General features: G+C 36.9%; 1 protein-coding gene across 1 annotated transcript in view; it reads left to right on the forward strand.

Moving 5' to 3' along the window:
• The first annotated feature begins 873 nt into the window (after positions 1–873).
• The window catches only part of LOC150098888 (uncharacterized), a 70,168-nt gene continuing 53,278 nt past the window's right edge, over positions 874–17,763 (forward strand). Inside the window, exon 1 of the mRNA XM_090405768.1 lies at positions 874–898. The gene's annotated coding sequence lies outside the window, so the exon portion shown is untranslated. The remainder of the gene's footprint in view (positions 899–17,763) is intronic.

Below are 17,763 nucleotides of genomic sequence, written 5' to 3' on the forward strand. Positions count from 1 at the left end.
ATAAACTCTTGTTTTTCCTCTCAGAAGACAAACAAACCTGCGAATTCATATAGTTAATTATGTCGGCTATGATAATAAGATCTAACCATCCTTTCGGGGTCCCTCTGTAGCTCAGTCAATGTCGACAAAGTCCTTTGGTTGGAAACGCTTGGATTTGAATCCCGTCTAGGTTGTGAATAACTTTTACAAGGGCTTTTCAAATGAAAGTGCGTTAGTCAGTCTCATATGGTAGGGTTTTTTATCCTGCAAAATAGACAAACCGGCCCGAAGTATGCACGCAGTTTGCAGACATAATATACTACCTTGTGGTTTTAGTCATTTTAGTTGTAATCTCAACTAGCCAACCAATCCCATTCAATTTGGTTTTGGAAGCCGAATGGTATTGTGTAAACCTGGACATAAAATAAATGGGCGATGATTTATTTTATACACTGCTTTTCGCATTACCATTAAAATGAGCTAAATATACCAGGTATTAAGGAATAATACTATTTGCCCTAGGATGGTCTGTAATATTACCTGTGATTAGTGAACATCATCGAATGATATCCATATTCAAATAATTAGCGATATATCAATAAAGTAAGTTAATTTGTAAAAAAAAAAAATCCAATTTGTTCCTCTATTCGAAGCTATCAGATTTGTAAAGTCAGCAGCTGTTGATGTATCTCAGTACAGTACTCTGATTTACGAATAGAAAGGACTTCGATAGAAAAAAAATTATCTTTGAAATTTTGAAAGTTCATTTCTTTTTACTTAATTTCGTTTTTTTTTTTTTTTTCTTTTCACGTTATTCTGGCCTTATCGATTAACATCTTCCAGGTGGCGCAGTAAGTTTTCGTTTCTCGTGTACTCCATGTGGTTTTATTAGAACTTATTGTATATAATCTGTTGCTAAGTGAGTATATTGTGATTTATTAGAATAAATTTGATACATGTAAATCAAGATTATTCCAGATAATTTGAATATATTTATTTTACGTTGAAAAAATAATAATTTTAGGATATTTAAGTAAATCTAATTGAAGTTTTTTCAATGTTTATAATTTTTTCAAGATGTACTATTTATTATTTTCAGGATTTATAGACCCTACCTTGCCCTCTCGAAAACGGTCGCGCATTGTACCTTAATTTCCCGATCAATATTGTTATTTCTATTACGTGAAACTTGTGTGAAGTCCCGGCACTCATTGCATGAGGTTATATAGTACACTACGCAAAACTACACTGTTTACCTCAACACTACACAATCCATAGTTGGTTTGCCCAAGACCATTTACTGCACAAAATTTATGTCTGTTTGTGTGTTCTCTGGCCGGTTTTGCTGTTTCTAGGAGAATAAACCTTGCTTCCGCTACGATGTGTTGTATGTGGAGTATAGGGACTTCCCGTGATCGGTGTCACAATAATTATTGTTAATTATAAGCTTATGACAGCTATTTACCTTCGATAATCATTATGTGAACCAAAGCCCTGTAATTTATCAATTTGCTCACTGGATGTTGTGTTATGGATTGTTTGTCATTATGTTTGCTAAGGCGTTTGGTTTTTAGAAAGGATTCTTTTTCAGTTTTGAGCATGAAGTATTATATATATATATATATATATTTTTTTTTTAATTTATTTAATTAATTTATTTTTTTCTGTGAGTCTACCGCTATGCTTGTTTTTCATGTACGAAGGGAAGGGGACGATGACTGATTTTACTGAGGTTTTGTGAATTTTTAGCATGGAGGCAGTGTTATTAGTTTTCTCTCCCTTAGTGGTCTAGAATTTCCAGTACTGTACTGTATTTGTGTTCCTACTGTGTGTGCTTTCATTGTTTGTAAGTTTTGTAGGCAAGGATATATTGATTTCACTGACTTTAACCCGGTGCTGGTGAGGTGGGAAAATGTAACAAAAGTGGTAAGGCAGGGTCCTACAGACCCACCCATATAATGTAGTGTATTATGGAAATGATATATTTTTAATCAATATTAGTGGATTCTCTGTGGATTCTTCCTCACAGTCTTGTTTTGTTTCAGACTCATGGTTACTGATTAATTCTAAATCAATTTCACTATCATCATTTTCACTAAATGGCTCCTCATCTGTCAAAGCATCATCTATAAGTTGACGTAACTCACCTGGTAAAATAAAAGATATTATTCTCAAAATACCATCTAAATATTTACAAAAATGTATTTGCTTATAGTTGGTATGTAAAAATATAGAAGACACAGCAGTAATGATAATATTTTAGTAGAATATACATGAAAACAACACACCCAGCACGCTTTACACCTCTGCACACTAAACTTGCTTGTGCGAAACAGCCTGCCATCTACGGCGTCGAGTAGCAGGTTAGCTTTTGAAGACTACAGGCAAGAGGTGTTTGGCATTGTTTAGTTGTTCAAAACAATGCCAAACACCTTTTTGGTATTGCTGTGGCTGTTTTTGTTTTCAGAGGGGGTGATATGTTGATTCACTAACTTAAAAGGTCAAGTTAGATTCTTACAGCTCTAGGGAGTTATTTTGCACCATGTTTTGTGTTTGGTAGTGTGTTCTTTGCTGTTTTATATATTTAGATACTGTATAATATTATTATACAGTATCTCCATGGAGTACAGAGACTCGTTGTGGGAGACCCAAACTAATTCCTGCACTTAAAAAACCTATCATGCCTCTCTTTAAACTCATTCATTGTTAGGGAACTTGCAAGTAATTCTAGCAATCCATTCTGCCCATTCACCACTTTCCATGCAAAAAATCTGGGTTGCAAACCTCTACTACTAACCACACACTCTTACACAACTTACACTGATGGCCCCCTAGTTCTCTAGTTGTCATATATTGAAAATTTTCACTTGCATCAATTTTATTAATCCTGTGTAATATCTTAAAAGTTTCTATCATGTCCCCTCTTTTCTACTTTTTAATTAAACATTGTAATCTACAAACCAACCTATCCTCATAAGGAGCATTCCACAGATCTGTCACTATCTCCACTTGTCTCTGAATCTTCTCTACTACCTTCTGGTCCCCAAGAAACACAAGTGACCAAATCTGTACACAGTAGTAAAGATGCAGCAGAATCACAGCCTTATAAAGAGGGATAATAACTTCTTATCTTTATTTGTTACTGTGTTTTTCAACATCCAAGTAATATTTTGAGCTATTTTAACAACTTGCAATATGACCTCTGAACTTCAACTCTCTGTCCACTATTATCCCCAAGTATCTAGACTAAATTAGTCTATAGTTCTGTAGTTTGCTATTGGTCTATAGTTTGCTACTTCTGTTTTGAAGTCACCTTTATGCAATGGTACTTTATATCTCTACTCATCCACTTAATTCCCATTTAGTTTATTCTAGTGACCTTAGGTATGCAGTCTGATACTGTTTTCCTTTAAGCCTTTCTTGACAGAGAATTTTACGTTTGGTAACTTCCCAGAACTAGACTGCATGGTCATTCTTCCCAGCTGAAGGCAGAGTATCTACCTTTGTTATGGATGTCTCTCTTCTGATGCTATTATCAGATCCAACACTCATATGCTTTGTTCACCTTATAAAACATGTTGTTTTATATAAATATCCTTTAGCAACTGTAAACGCCACTTCAATCTTGCCATGCCCTCTTTCCTCCCTTCATTCTATGTTCCCATAATTAGTTTCCCATAATAATTGTTTGGCCTGCATTCATTGTGTTAATCTGTCTATACATGGCATCTACATTTTCCTGTGGACCCACCCCCAGTCTATAGCAGCACCCAACAATGTTTTTTGTTCTATCGGCCTCTGTCTCAAACCAGACAGCCTCAAATGAACCATCTCCCATATCTAAAATTCTCTTTAATTCATCAGCAGTACCCCTTATCCTGTCCTATTCCCTCTATCCTTCCTGAAAATGCAATATCCATTACATTCTATCTCTGTAACTGTATAATTTTTTTTTTTGGCCAACTAGAGCTGACCACTACTAACAACTCCTGCCTTATTCCTGATACTTCTTGCATTCATGTACAGTAAGACCCGATTTATCGCTGATTCGATATAATGTTTTTTTTCTGAACACTAAAAAATAGTGCTAAATATTCCATGATTCAATATAATGGAGTTCTACTTGAAGCCTAAAAAAGTGCTAAATTTATGCTGATTCAATTTATCGCTCTATTTCCCCTTGATTCATGTATAATACGATTATTCTTGAACCAATCAGCGAAAGGTGACAATTCATTGTAGCACTGTAATTTCCATAAACCCTAGTCCCATGCATTTGTTTTCCCTGTACATCGTGTAGTTGTTCATTGGCAGTGAAACAGTGTCCACACTATTCAATACGATTTGGAGTGCTGTAATCATCAATATTATTGACCAAGGAAATCAACAAAAATTCTATTTGTTCATTAAAAATTAATCATTACTAGCTATCATATTTTAAATTATTCAAAATGAGTGGATGTAAAGATGATAAAACAAAATTGATATGAAAAAGCATTTTGCTCGACATTAAAATGCAGGTGGTGAGGGAATTAGAAAAAGGTGAACGTCAAGTTGATATTGGAGCTGCTTTAAATTTGTTTACTTCTATATGAATGATTTTAAAAAACAAGGACAAAATTAAGTGTTCAGCAACCACGTCTTCTGCAACAAAGGTAACCTGATCCAAAAGCAATGTTTTAGAGGAAATGGAGAAACGTCTTTCCATTTGGATTGATGATGAAACCAAATGCAACATGGCATTAAGTCAGGCAGTAATCATGGAAAAAGCCAGAAGTATTTTAATCGAATCGTATTCAAAGAGATGATACGAGTGAAACTTTGCAGCTAGCAGAGGTTGGTTTGATAGATTTAAAAAAAGAAGAAACCTCTGACAATTGCTTAATGAGAGAAAAAGAGAATGACAAATGACACTAGATGACTTCATCACTAAAAAATTGAGAATTTCAGAAGAGCTAGAACCTTCGACACAAAAATAAACTTTGTATTTCTGTGTACGTATGTATGTGTGTTATGTATATTTTGCAAGTTAACGTAAAAATAACTTAAAGTAAAACTTATTTATTCTTGGTTGCGTGTTTCTCTATTTATTATATGTTAAAATGACCCTGTTTAATGCTGTTTTATTTAACAATTTGTCTTCTAGGAATGCATCCTGAGCATTAATCAGGGTATTACTGTACATACATTTCTCCATCCTCTTGTACCCACAATTACCCTTGTATAATGTAATTACCAACCCATTTGAATTGGAAAGCTGTGAAATCCCATTCAGCATTGCATAATCAATTCCCTACATATGCTCATTTATCATATTTAGGTCATTTATCTTTATCAGCTTGCCTGCACTGCACTTTCCTTGACATGTAACTGTTGTGCTATTATAGGTGTTCAAGTTCTCATATGTGTGGGTTAGGATAAAACCTGACAGCCAATACCAAACTTATGAAGTCTCCATTTAATCAGTGGAGATTAGGTGAAGGTTTCTAATGTCTAAATGTTTAAGGCAAAACCGTAGTAGTCCAAAATGTTGAAGGAACCAATGTTCAGGATACCATAATATGGGATGTGCCAAACTTTGGTGAATTCCACTGATCTGCAGCAATCAAATCCACTTATACCTATGTTGGTGGGCCTGTTAACTATGGCACTGATTCTCTCAGCCATTAGGCATTAAATCATGCTGGGTTGAATTTTGTTAATATCCTAACCTGTGGCATCCACACCTTGAAGGAAAGGCTGGGCTTTTGTCCAAGTTGCGAAAGTCACAAGACAAATTACGACACAAGCTGTGATTATTACAGATCTTTAATGAGATTGACTACATCCCAAGAAATAAAAGGTATCATCTGTTAATCCATTTCTGATATATGCTTTTGGATGCATATATCAGAAATGGATGTTAATGAATATTTGTTGTTAATATTATAAACCTGGTGTATTGGGATTATATTGGGTTAATTTTATATTAAGCATCACAAAAAGATTGAAATGAAATTTATTTTGGAATGCATAATTTTTACGTCATTAATAGCTTATGGTTTTAATTACATACAAAAGAAATGCATTTTTTACTACACACACACACACACACACACACACACACACACAGAGAGAGAGAGCGAGAGAGAGAGGTTGGCCCACTTATCTCTGACCTATTTCATTTTTCTGTATTTCCAATGATTGCAAGATAAAAATTTTGCAGTCATTGATCAGACATTTGTGATGAAATCACCAATAATGGTGATTAACACCTCTTACATTTGGAGATGGTCTTCTGAAAAACAGCAGATTTGTTGGACATTGAAAGTTTTTCAGTTATTCTTTATCCTCATCTCTGATTCCTGAATAATTTAAATTTTGTATGAGTGCTTCTTTAAATCTTTTATAATCCTCTGAATCATGTTTGGCTAATCAGCAAAACATATGCAACACAAGAATTCACAATATGTACACAATTGTGAATTCTTGGTAAAGTGGTGAGCTGGTTGATTCCTTTTCTTTGTTGTCTTAAATAGATTCTCTCACTATTAAATTCCTGTTTTGCTTTGGAATGTTAGTTTTTTGGTGGATTATGACTGAAATCAGATAGGAATTTATTTTTGAACTATAATGACACTTTTTATCCATTCAGACCATGCTGTATTTTAGCATGTTTGTGAATTACATAGACCAACAAACAGTTATGATACATCAAACTGTTGCTATAACAAATTGCGGAAAAGTCCTGACCAAAATAAAGAAGTACAGAAGACAAAGTAAATGGCATGGATTTCTTAAAAATGGTACAGTGCTATGTAGTATGTATGTATGTGAAATGTCATGGATATTTATGTAGAGAGGCTGAATAAGAGAAAAAAATGAGTGTGGGTAGTGCAATATTCTGATGGACTATGAGGCTTGCTTAAATATAAGTTTAAATATGATTAAGGAACATGGCATCATAACTGACATAACAGTTGAAGATTGTGAATGTTCAGAGAGTTTGTAGAAGTGATAGCGAGAAAAAAGTTTCATCATTGATGATAAAACGGGAGATAATGATGACAGAGTGAAATTAATGGCATGTGAGGTTGATGGTGAGCAAGTGTGTGTGTGACTGGCGATAAAATAGTGAGAGTGAATGATAGCAAAAATCAGTTAGGAATTTATTTTGGAATTGAAAGCTCAGTTGGTCAAGATGAGACAAGAGATGCAGAGTGAAATGAAGAGAAGTGGAGATATGTATGGAAGAGTGAAGAAGATGAAAAAAATGTCAGTATGAAAAAGGTAAAGAAAGACCTGTGAGTGGTGTTGTATGGCAGTTCATTATTAGAGGTGTGGTAGCTGTACAAGGTTTGTGCACCTTCTAGTAGGTAATAGAGTCTAGTAAGTGAAAACGATTGAGGCATTGAATATGAGGAGTAAGCGAGCAAAAGAGTTGGTGGTTGTAAGGACCAATGACTTGACTGGGAACAAGAAGAATGTAAGATTGGATATCACGAGGTTGTTGAGAAGGATAAAATATTAATAATGTGATAGTAAAGGTAGTCAGTGATGAGATGAAGGAGAGAGCAAGAATTGTGAATGATATGTTAGCAGAAATATGTGAAGAGAAAGGAATGCAGTTTGTTATTGTGTGGAATGAGTAAAAGGAGAATTGAACTGTATAAGACTGATGGACTGCATTTGAATGGTTTTGGTGTGAGTCATTTGGAGAGACTGCTGTTGAAAGGGAGAGTAATGAATGCAGAGAATGAATCTGAGCAAGTAAGAAGCAATGTGAAAGAGCAGGAGAGTAAGGAAGGAGAAATTGAATTGATGTTTACGAATGAGGAAGTGGGTAGCATGTGTGTAGAGAATGAGAGAACAAGTGTGTAAGACAAACAGGGGAAACGCAGGACTCAGGGTGGACAGGGTAACACAGCTTGAGAAAAGTTGATGCTCCAAGAGGATATGAATGCATATGTAGACAAAAAGGGAAGGGGATGACCTGAGATGTAAGCAAAATGGTTGATTTGAAGAAGGTTCTGGGATGAGTAAGGAGAAAAAGAAATGGCTCGAGGAAAGTATGGAAAAATCACTTCTAATAAGTGGTATCAGAAACTTATAGATCCAGGAATGAGCTGCTTTGTTTGTATACGAATGCTAGAAGTATCTGAAACAAGGGAAGTGAAATGGTTGCATTGATTGAGTTCATTCATCACAAAATTGTTGGAATAAATGACACATGGCTGGAGATGAGGATGACATCCTGACAGGAATAGATGGGTATGATATATTTCATGAAGAGAGAAAGGGTAAAAAGGAAGGTGCGCTATTGATGATAGAAAAAGTTATGTCCATACAAGGTAGAGATGCAAGAAGGAAATAATGGTAGTGGATTTGAGACAGTAGGGTGTGAGATAGAGGTAAATAGAATGAAATACTTTGTTGGATGTTGTTATAGGCCTGGTAATGTGGAGCGTAGTAACTAGGAAATGTGTAAGCAACTTAGTCAAGCAAATGAGAAAAGGGCAATCATTATGGGTGATTTTAATTATAGCAATATAAATTGGGATGATGAGATAGCAACCGGAAGTATAGAAAATGAGTTTCTTGAGTTTTTGAGGAACAACTACCTCAGGCAATATGTAATAGAGGGCACACAAGGGTTGAGAGTCTTGGATTTCATCATCTTATCAGAGGATGTTATATTATAAAGGAGGTGTCAAATCTCCCTCCATTTGGTGAGAGTGACCATGAAGTGATTACCTGGGTGGTTGGCAATTTGAGGACTTCTGTGAGGAAAGAGTATATGTGGAACTACAAGGCTGGTGATTATGAGAAGTTCATGAGGCAGCTGTAGCATCGAATGAGGAGTTGGGTGGAAAGGAGAACAGTGCTGCTTGGGTGATATTCGAGAAATAACTAGAATTTTCATAAAAGAAAAACTAATTTTCTGACCTGTAATAATAAACAAACTCATCCCACATGACGGATTGAGTACCCTATTATTGGAATGGATTCTCCTTTTGCTAAGTGTTGAAGGGTCTCGCATCTGTGGACATACAGTACTTAGACTTTGCAAAGGCTTTTGATAGATTACCACATGATAAAGTGATAGTCAAATTAAAGCAGATGGAGTTGAATATTAGATTAGTGCATTGGATTGGAGATAGGCTGTCTGATAGGTATCCACAAGTTTTGTATGGGGGAGCAATATCCCAGAAGAGGAAAGTCACTAGTAGTGTGTCTCAGGGGGTCTGTTTTAGGGCCATTGCTGTTTAACATATATGCTAATGATATTAAGGAAGATTTGAATGGGGATATGCTGATGATGATGATGCAAAGTTGGGTCAAACTATGAGGAGTAGAGCATATGTTGTGGACTTACAAGAAGGCTTAAATAGACTGAGTGAGTGAGCACAGGAACGGGGATACCAGTTCAATATTGTGAAATGTAAGGTTTTGAAATTTGGAAGACAAAGATGGGATGTAGAATTTATGCTTGGTGGGAATATATTGTTGGAGGTAATAAGAGATCTTTGGATGATGGTGAATAAGGATCTAAAACTTCAAGGAGAACATAACATATTCTGGCAATGATGTGGAGGATACTGGCTTGTAGAAGTAAGGAGATTCTGGGTCCATTGTATAAGGCTGATCAGGCCACATATGGGCTTGTGCACAGATTTGGTCATCTGGTTTCAAAAGAATGAAGAGATGTTGGAGAGGGTCCAGAGGCAATTGACCAAAATAGTTTCTGGAAGTTAGTTTCTAAATAGTCTCTTGAATGTTGAATATGAAGAAAGGTTGAGACGATGCAATTTACAGTCTAGTGGATAGGATGACGAAAAGTGAAATGATACAGATGTACAGATTGGTAAGGGGTTGTTATAGAATTAACATTGAAGAGGTTTTTCATAAAATTTGCAAGATTGGGGAAGAACAAGAGGTCATTCCAGGAAGCTGTATAAGGAGTGATAAGCAGGATTTTTGCATGGAGAGTTGTGAATAATTGGAATATATTGCCTGAAAGCATTGCATCTGCAGAGAATTTGAATGTTTTTGAGCTCTGTGGCAAAAGGGGCCTCTAGATGAGTGTGACTCCATAGGGTCTTAGGATAATAATAATAAATCAAACATGTCCAATGCTATGCTAAAAGAAATTCTATAGTTAACCATTCTGGTGTGTGACTTTGCTGTCACGAGCATTGATTGTATTGTAAAAATGATCTCTTTGTTGGCTGAAATAATTCATGTCTATATAATCTGGCCAAATGTAATTGAAAAATAAATTATGAGTTATTAAAAAAACAAAATTGCTTTTAGACCACTCCCCCCCCCCCTATATATATAAATCTGCTGGTCTGTTTGACTGAGTGAATAATCCCACTGTGGAATTGATGTTTATGAATGTCTAGTATGTGGTGAATGATTTTCATTGTGGATATGAGACCACCACCACTCTGAATATTGCAGACCTTAAGTGACTTAATAAGAATTCATATATGGTCTATAGAGGAGCAGGGAATTTTGGGATTATTTAACCCTTAGTCCACCTACCCAGTACTAATATACAATTACAAACTGGTATGCACACTTGCTATCTTTGGCAGTGCATTATATTCATCAGGAATGCTAAGTGTAGAAAATCTTTTTTTTTTGCCTTTACTCATCCATCTTTTACAGTTTTGAGGATGATCTCATGGTTTCACCTTTCCCTTCCTTCCCTACCTCTGTCTTTTTTTGCTAAATTGATTGGTGTTTGCTTGTGCTTGTTTTTTATTAAAAAAAAAAAAAAAAAAGAAATGAAAAAAAATCAGAAATGGGATATAGTATTAGTATGTTATGATAAAGTAATTTTGTTTCTTCTTATAAACAAACATAATCGTCAGGCATAAGCTTCCAAAAGTAAATCTGTACTGTGACTCATTAATTTAATTGGTAATAATGAAATTTGATAACATCTTATGCATTTTTAGAGAAGTCATTTGCTGCAGATGTCAAGCTGGATGGTCTAATTACATAGTATGGTTCTGTTAGGTTGGAATTATGTTTTGCTAGGATCTCTTCATTAATCCAGTATTATTTGATTCTGTAAATAATGGTTTCAAAGAATATCAGGGGCTTCAGAGGTGAGTAAGAGGATGAGGAGTGGCTTTTTTGCATGGAGGGTGGTTGGACCTTGGAATGCATTGTCTGAGAGCATAAACAATGAATAATTTTAAATTAAAGAATGGTGTAATAGACTATTGTTTAAGATGGGCCTACCACAATGAGTCTAATGACAGAGGTCCCTAATAATAATAAAAATAATATGCTGTTTCTTAGTTTAACATCTTTACAGAGACAAACAAAAAAGAATAGTTCAATTGAACCAATTAAAGAGAAATTTTACTATTTATAATTTTACTCATTAAAAGACATTATTCCAGGGCCAAAATACTATTTATTTATGATTAGCATTACGTTAGATTAATACTGGAAATGAAATTCTGTCAAATCTGACATTAGCTGTGTTCAGAATTTGTAACATCAGTGAATATATTTCACTGATGATTGATTTATAACCTCATAGCCCAGATTGTGAAACCAGTTTAGAGCATTCACCGAACTTCAAGAACTTGATTTTTTCAGCATGTCATTGATTATGATTATTTGACACCTCCAGGGAGTCCAAAGAATCATCGAGGGAGAGTGTGCCAACAGTATTGCACGATTGGTTCCCTTCCAACTACTAACCACGCTCAAACTTACTTAACTGAGCCATTAGTAGCAGAGGCTCTGCCAATCAACCAAATAAATCTAATAAAAATTTCGCTATCTGGCTGAGATATATGCACATACATATAGATGCCAAGTGGCCAGTGTTAGATACACTTATCAGATAGTAAGCAGTGTATATAGCATTGCAACAAGCAGGGCCGGCGCTAGGCTGGACGTCGCCCACCTGCAAAGCTCAAATGGGCGGCCCCAAACAAATGGCAGTTTATTTATTTATTTTTATTTTTGTCATAATCATGTGGAAAGAATTTGCAAGAATTTTTTGTAAATTTGTAACTTTTTCTAACTGTAAATTTGCAGCAATTATATTGACTTACCTAATTATTATTACTTAATTAGTTTACAAAAATTTAAAGAATGAAACTTTATACTTACACTTCGAAATGGCGCCACCTTGTAGTGCCGCCCGCCAGCAATGCAGGCCCACTTCTGCCAGCCATGTCTTTTAGACTCCACTCCTGCATAAACCACTCTCTGGTATCTCTCCTTCAACCAACCTCCTATCCATCTCACCAACCCTATCCCCATCTGCTCCAGTTTACTGATTAGGGTTCCATGTGGTATCCTGTCAAAGGCCTTGGCAAGGTCCAGTAGTATCACTGTAAACCCATTATTACCCCTATCCAGTTCAGCCGTCACTGTGTTATAGAACGTGAGCAAGTTACTGAGGCATGATCTACCCTTCATAAAACCATGTTGTCCCCTACAATATCACATTTTCAACTATCAGCACTCTCTGGTATCTCTCCTTCAACCACCCTCCTATCCATCTCACCAACCCTATCCCCATCTGCTCCAGTTTACTGATTAGGGTTCCATGTGGTATCCTGTCAGAGGCCTTGGCAAGGTCCAGTAGTATCACTGTAAACCCATTACCCCTATCCAGTTCAGCCGTCACTGTGTTATAGAATGTGAGCAAGTTACTGAGGCATGATCTACCCTTCACAAAACCATGTTGTCCCCCATACAATATCACATTTTCAACTATCCAATCCTGTATTCTTTTCTTGACTAATTTCTCTAAGACCTTGACAATGATTCCTGATATGCTAATAGGTTGGTAATTTACAACAGCAGTCTTGGAACCACCTTTATGCAGCGGAACTATTTTCCCCTCTTTCCACCCCCTCGGGACTAACCCAGACCCGAGACTTAAATTAAACAAAATGGTCAAGGGTACTGACAATTCTTTAGCTGTTTCTCGTACGACACGAGCTGGTATACCATCCAATCCCACGGATGTATTGACATTGAGGTTATGCAATAGACTACTCACCTCCACTTCATTCACCACAATTCCCGTATAATTACTGGTTTATTCGTTTCTGCAATGTCACCACCTGGATGATATATACTTGCAAAGTGCTCACTCAGTAACTCAACTATATCAACTGATTCAGTTACCTCCCTACCATCAGCATTCTTTAAAATCATTCTGCCATGTACATTTTTCCTTTTACTTGCTACATATCTGAAAAACTGTTTAGGATTCTCTTTAGCCTGCATGGCCAATGTTCTTTCGTAATCCTTTTTTGCTTTTCTTACCACACTCATTACCCTTCTGGCCTGCGCTTTATATGCGTTCATGTGCCGGCCGGTCACCTTTCTCCTTAAATTCCTTCCATAGTTGTTTCTTTTTTTGCAGCTCAAGCTTAATGGTGTTATTCATCCATTTAACCCCTACTTGATTTATTATTAGGACTCTAGGTATACAGTCAGCCATTGCTTCATGCAAACACTTCTTAACTGCCTCCCATGCACTATCAACTTCTAGTCCTTGCAGTTGTACATGCCATGGCACTGAACCAATCAAACTCCTAAGCTTGTCATACTTTCCAGCCCGATAATTCCACATGTACCCTGTCTTAATTGAAAATTCCACATATTTAGCCACCTCCCAGGTCAAGACCCTATGATCACTCTCACCAATTGGTGGCAATGTGGTCATATTTGTTACAGCCAAATCCTCAGATGTAATTACTAGGTCAAGCACTCTCTGACCCCTAGTATTTTCCATTACATGCTGTCGCAGATAGTTATCCCTTAATAACCGCATAAAATCCAATTCCTTCTCCCGTGTGTCCTCTCCTCACTCCAATCAATGCGACCATAGTTGAAATCTCCCATAATAATTACCCTCCTTCCACTCATTTTTTCTATTTGCTTGTGCATACTGTCATCACCATCTTTTCCATCACCTGGTCTATAGCAGCACCCAATTGTATATTTAGTTCTGCTAGCCACAATCTCACACCAAATGGCCTCAAATGTGCTCTTTTCTCTATCCTGCAGTTCAACTTCTATGCTCCTTGGCTGCAGTTCATCAGCTATCATCAACAATACTCCTCCCCCCCATTTTATTCTCCCGGTCATTCCTGAACACACTATACCCATCACATTTAATCCCACTAGCTATATCATCTACAGTCAGCCATGATTCACTAATACCAATAACCTGTGGTCTGGAAGTGCCAACCATGGCCAAAAACTCTTCCTTCTTGTTCCTAATACTCCTAGCATTAGTGTACATGAATATAAGACCCCCATTAGCCCCAACCCTACCTTGATGCCTTATATTAACTATTCCGCTCTGATTTGTTGTCCTTATTCGCTCGGGCATATTATATTCATTCATACATTCAACTGCCTTCCTAAGGACTATATATCTACCCTTCTCCCTTAATAAATCTAGTTTCCCTGAATTTGCACATCCACTACATTCAGCAACACTCTCTCAAGTCTCCTTACACCGTAACCATTCAAATGCAAGCCATCCATCTTATATAGATCCTTTCGCCCATCGAACTCACTCCACACTTCCACAAATTCCACACCACTCGTCATACATAACCCACGCATAAAGTCATTCACAATTATGGCTCTCCTTTTAAACATTTCACTGTCATACCGTGGCAAAAGACTGATCATTCTAACTCTCTCACTCTTTTCTTTTGCTACCTCAAACAGTTCATTCAGGTCTTCTATCATTTCCATTTTATCTCCTTTCAAATCATTCGTACCTGCCACAACAATCATTTCTTTCACCCTTTCCTTTTGCTCTCTAATAGACTCAGTTACATTCTTTATGGTCGCACCAGGTTGGTACGATTTTGTCAAATCCTCTACTAACGAGTCTCCATACAGCAATCTATCCTTCATTTTGTTCATGTTCACACTCATATGCCTATTTTTCCTGTCATACTTTTTATTATTGGCTGGTTCATTCAGTCGACTTTTGCTCATACGCTCTAGCTGCTGTTTTGCCCTTTGTATCGCACCATTCAACAACGCGATCTCACTCATTGCATCTATCTCATCTTTTTTATTCTCTGTAAAACCATTAATACTATCATTCACACTCTCACAATTCTCTGGCACAACCTCGCCGTTTCTTGTCATATCCCTTGTCATATTCCTAGCTTCCTCTGGGTTTTTGATGAGCATACAAATATAAACTTAAAACAACAAGCTTTGTTCATGAATCAATACATAACTGAAAAAAAATACCGAATGCCACTAGAGGGCTGTGTGATGTTTGTAGAGAGCTCCCGAAAGTGTTATTTTAAGTAATAATTGGCAATATTGCTTGAATCTTAACATGGTATTGTTTACTTTTGGTAACTTAGTGTGTCTGTGTGATTTCTGCATTATTTAAATTAGTATTTTGATAAGATACAATAGATAGCGTAGCACATGGCACCGATGAGAAGAAAGACAATGACGTCCAATTTATCACTGTCTTTGTGTAAAAATTTTAACTTAAGGGAGTTTGTTCAGTGTAATGTCTTGGGGATGTACGCTTTGCTGAGAGTGGCTGGAGTTTGGTTCAATAAAGATAGTGGTGGGAATGTGTGCTGAAAGTGTAAGGAAGTGAGGATTTGAAGTGTATCTCAGATCGTGAGATTGATGTCGCTGATGAACGCCAGAATTTGATAGAAAAATAGTGATATGATAGGAATATGCGATATAGTACCAGATAGCTTTGAGAGCGGTGTTGAAAGTGAGAGTGAAATAAAAATACAGAGCGAGAAAATGGTTTAACAGATTAAAAAAAAAGAAGAGTTACTTGCAATGAGTGAGATCGCATGGTTGCACAGAGTGATACATAGGGCGAAGCGACAGCTGGAGGGATTGCAAAATCGTTTACCGAGCGCATCAGCTAATGAAAAGCAAACGTGTGATAAGAAAAATAAGAGTATGATCGGGAGTGTAAGAAAAATGAAGGAGTGAGTGTTATACGGTGATTCATTAGTAAGAGGTGTAATAGTTAAGAGTTTGTTAAAATTGTACTTACCCGGTGCAGAAATTAAGGATGTAAGTGAGTCTATTAGAGCGCAAAAGCAGAGGGTGGAAGAAATGATAGTAGTGGCAGGAACTAATGATTTAAAAGGAGAAAAAATTGCTATGAGAGAGGACTTGAAGGAATTACTAGAGGTAGAGGTAGCAAAAGAAAATAGTGAGAGAGTTAAGATAGTGAGTCTGTTGCCATGGTATGACAGAGAAGGGTTGAGAAGGAGGGCCATAATTGCAAATGACTATGTGCAGGTTATGCAGGAGGAGTGGTGTGGAGTTTGTGGACGTGTGGAGTGAGTTTGATGGGCGAAAGGATTTATACAAGATGGATGGTCTGCATCTGAATGGATTTGGTGTGTGGAGACTGGAAAAAGTGTTGTTGAATGAAGTGAAAGTGGATGTGCAAAAAAATGCAGAAACATTTTTTTGCACATCCACAAGGAGGCTGTTGAGTGTAAGAATGTGTATAATATGTTCGAACTAGTATGAAGGACAACAAATCAGAATGGAATAGTTAGTATAAGGCATCAAGATAGGGGTGGAACTAACGGGCTTTTGCATTTCATGTATACCAATGCCAGGAGTATTAGAACAGAAGGAAGAATTATTGGCCTTGGTTGACTCTTCCTGGCCACAGGTCATGGGCATTAGTGAAACATGGCTGACAGAAGATGATATAGCTAGTGGGATAGAATGTGAGAGGTATAGTGCGTTCAGGAAGGACAGAGAGAATAAAATGGGGGGAGGAGTGTTATTGATGATAGCTGATGAACTGCAGCCAAGGAGAATAGAAGTTGAACTGCAGGATAGAGAAAAGAGCACATTTGATACTATTTAGTGTGAGATTGAGACTAGTAGAACAAATTATACAGTTGGGTGCTGCTGTAGACCAGGTGATGGAATAGATGGTGGAGATAGTATGCATAAGCAAATAGACGCAGTGAGTGGAAGGAGGGTAATTATTATGGGAGATTTCAACTATGGTAACATTGATTGGAAGGAGGAGAGGACACATGGGAGGAAGGAATTGGATTTTATGCAGTTATTCAGGGATAACTATCTGCGACAGCATGTAATGGAAAACACTAGGGGTTCGAGAGTGCTTTACCTAGTAATTGCATCTGAGAATTTGACTGTAATGAAGATGACCACGTCGCCACCAATTGGTGAGAGTGAACATAGGGTCTTGACCTGGGAGGTGGCTAAATATGTGGAATTTTCAATTAAGACAGGGTACATGTGGAATTATCGGGCTGGTAAGTATGACAAGCTTAGGAGTTTGATTGGTTCAGTGCCATGGCATGTACAACTGCAAGGGCTGGATGTTGATAGTGCATGGGAGGCGGTTAAGGAACGTTTGCAGGAGGTAATGGCTGACTGTATACTTAGAGTCCGAATAGTGAATCAAGTAGGAGTTAAATGGATGAATAACACCATTAAGCTTGAGCTGCAAAAAAAGAAACAACTGTGGAGGGAATTTAAGGAGAAAGGTGACCTGCAGTCACACGAACGGTATAAACCGCAAGCCTGAAGTATAACGAGCATATTAAGAAAAGCAAAAGCGGATTATGAAAGGGAATTAGCCATGCAAGCTAAAGAGAATCCCAAACATTTTTTTTTTTTCGATATGTTGCAAGTAAAAGAAAAAATGTATATGGCAGAATGATTTTAAGGAATGCTGATGGTAGGGAGGTAACTGAATCAGCTGATATAGTGGAATTATTGAGCAAGCACTTTGCAAGA

Source organism: Typopeltis vanoorti, chromosome 15, assembly GCF_054136105.1.
Source record: "Typopeltis vanoorti isolate ZY-2024b chromosome 15, IOZ_Tvanoo_1.0, whole genome shotgun sequence".
Classification (NCBI taxonomy): domain Eukaryota; kingdom Metazoa; phylum Arthropoda; class Arachnida; order Uropygi; family Thelyphonidae; genus Typopeltis; species Typopeltis vanoorti.